A 3,066-nucleotide genomic window follows, 5' to 3' on the forward strand; every position below is an offset into this window, starting at 1 on the left:
AAAAAAATTAGTATTTTTATAAATTGATAGCTACGTGGCCACAAATTTCCCGCCTAAAAGCGCCAGAATATCGCTACCTGTATCAGTAATTATGCATTAAAATAAAGAATGAATATTTTTTGCATCAATTTATAGTATGCCCTTTAATATATCAGAGTGGATTGTATTTTATACCGCAATGTTTCTAGAAGATAATGCATTAAGTAGCCAGTCCATATCAGAAAGACGGGTATACAAAGAAATAAGATAAACATCTTAACGCGTTGACATTTTGAAGTCTGTTATCATTCGGCATTATTCTTTGATGATTAAAAGATACGAGGTATTCAAACATTTTCTCCGTGGGTGGATTTAAACCGAAGATTGAAACACAATAAACCCTCGTTGAAGTACATTTAAAGTAGCAAACACATGGTGCATAACGTTTAAGGTGTTCACAAAATCAGATATATATGACTTATATATGATATGTACACACATTCGAATGAAAATAAAAATAAAACTTAATAAATCAAATTGCACGGATTGAAACAGTAAAACATCATATTTAGTTTTTACGGTATTAAACAAATCCAACTGTAAATATTAGATGTAGCAAAAATAAATCACATATATATATATTATAATTACACAATATATCAATATATGTAATATGAAAACATTCAAATGAAGTATATATTTATCAATTAAAGGAAAAAATCATTCGAGTTTGGCCGTATTCGTGGTTTTCAATGTTTTTAATAAGTATAAAATTAACTGTTGATGTTTTTTTTTTTTTAAATTATGCAATGACACGTCGGATAATGAGTCGCTTCTCCTCAGAATGAAACCCGGATGTCGATTTCAGCCAAACAATCATGGTGGATAATTTCACTATCAAGGGTCGGCGGCGGGTCAAGTTCAAGCGCGGAGTTCGGTGGTGGCGAATGACCACTAGTCAGTTGCAGCTGGGAAGCTCGTGATGGAATGCGGCAGCGTGAACGGTTCTGGCCGTCCACCCTCTACTGCCGCGCTGCGTGTCGTGTTCAACGTAAGCTGCGTCTTTGACCGCTTGCCCAAAACGAGGCGACTGGTGGAAAAGCATGTGTCGCCCCTCTCCAGGCGTTCAATAGACGCGGGGCCGTACTCGCTCCAGAGAAGGAAGCACCAGGGGCGCTAGATCCGGTCTAGGACTCGTGTAGTGATCTAGCTGTATAGGGCCGTTGATCTGCTGGCGGTGTGCAAGCTTTGCTCTCAGTGTGGCTATCTGGGAGTCTGAAGATGACGACATTGTTGGCTGCCTATCAGTCTCCACTTTTGGCAACATGGTCGGCTGTCGCAGGAACTCAAACTTTGTTTGTTGTCTCATTACTCTGCGGGCCGGAAACTGTTTATAGTTTTTTTCAAAGATTTTCGGCTTGACATCAGGCGAAACGCAGTCATTTTCTCTTTGAACGTCGAATTCGTTTTCGTTCATACTTCCTCTGTTATGAAACTTTGATCCCATAAAAGTCGCTGAATAAAACGTCATCTCTTTCGGCTTGCCAGCTCGATGTATGTTCACTTTCGCAAGAGTTTACTGCTAAGGTCGTTAATTCCTGCGCCCGACAGCGCTCAGAAATGTCATTAAGAATTCTCTGGTGCTTCCCCAGGCGGCGGCGCTCGAAGCTTGGACAATTCCATGACCGCCACCTTTTCCGGTGTGGGCAGGCGGCGGCCGTCCCGATACTGGTTAAGGTAGACCGGCATGACGCGCGTCACTTCCCGGTCTATAGAGAATGGGGGCGGAGGCGGCGGGGACGTTGTGTCCCGTAAAAGTTTTGTGCTTTGAACAGCCGCATTGTTGCTTGCGCCACAGGTGTTTTCCTTCTGTTTGACGACTTATATTATATATTAACACTGCTGAAATCACTTTCTTTCCGTGGCATCTGGTCATTGATCCAGCTGTTTTTTTCACAAGTTGCACCACTTACTCACATTTAGACACTGTTTAACTTCACCATTACCATAATATCTTTATTTATATTTAACTGTTTGTTTATCCAATACTTTCATAATTCTGTACCTTCTGTTTTAACAATTTCACAGGCGGCAACTATAATCCGTTAGGTAAATTGCCAAACGCCTAGCTCCAATTCAGGCAACAGTCACTGCAAAATATACGGTCTAAACACAATAATCCGCATACCGGATTATCAGTTTTTAATCCAGTTGTTTATTAAGTTCATTAGAGTCGTGTTCTCGTTTTCCTTTTCATTGTATTTTTTCTGAATGTTTAAGTATAAAGCCTTATCAGAAGATATTTTTAAATAAAACTCCTGTAAAGATAACAGTTTTGTATGGTTTATTCCTTGGCTACGAATAGAACTACGTGCGTTTTATTCTCGCAATTAATGTCTTGTATCAGTTACAAAGAGAACCACCGCGTGCCATAAATTCTCTTCGTAACAAAATCGATCCAGTTTTAATTTCCCTTGTTATTCTTTGTTTCATTGTAGGTTCTGTGTTTTCTTATTAAACATTTATCTTTGAAAGGCACACATTTAAAATGAATACAATTTAGCAATTGTGTTGAATAGCCTGTCAATTTAACAACTCTACCTAGTTATTTAATTACAAAGGCGAACATGAGTCGACTCTATCACATTATAATACATAATTTTAACTTATATTGATAAACTGACAAGTGCCTTTATTAAACGTCCCGTTCATAATCGCAGAAAATATGGTTCTGATTATCTGTGTTAGGTTTATTTAGCTTTAGAAAAAGATAACATTGTGTGTTCGTTATCTCAAAGGATACCATTACCTGTGTATATACTTATAAATAAAGTCACTCGTGACAACATAAAGCATTCCTTTAAAATCATAACACATGTGTAAACGCTTATCAGTAACTTCGTTAATAAGTAACATTTTATTACTACTAAAAAGGGCATTTAGCTCAATTTATCGTATATAGTCTCTGTATGCCATAGTGTTGACTCGCACTGATCATCTAAAGTCTCCGTATGTTATATTCCTGACTCGCACTGATCATCTACAGTCTCCGTATGACATATTCCTGACTCGCATTGATCATCTACA

General features: G+C 38.2%; 1 pseudogene; it reads right to left on the minus strand.

Moving 5' to 3' along the window:
- Positions 1 to 631: 631 nt before the first annotated feature.
- On the minus strand, positions 632 to 1,820 carry LOC128236591 (uncharacterized; annotated as a pseudogene).
- Positions 1,821 to 3,066: the final 1,246 nt, after the last annotated feature.

Source organism: Mya arenaria, chromosome 6 (assembly GCF_026914265.1).
Source record: "Mya arenaria isolate MELC-2E11 chromosome 6, ASM2691426v1".
In the NCBI taxonomy this organism is placed as follows: Eukaryota; Metazoa; Mollusca; class Bivalvia; order Myida; family Myidae; genus Mya; species Mya arenaria.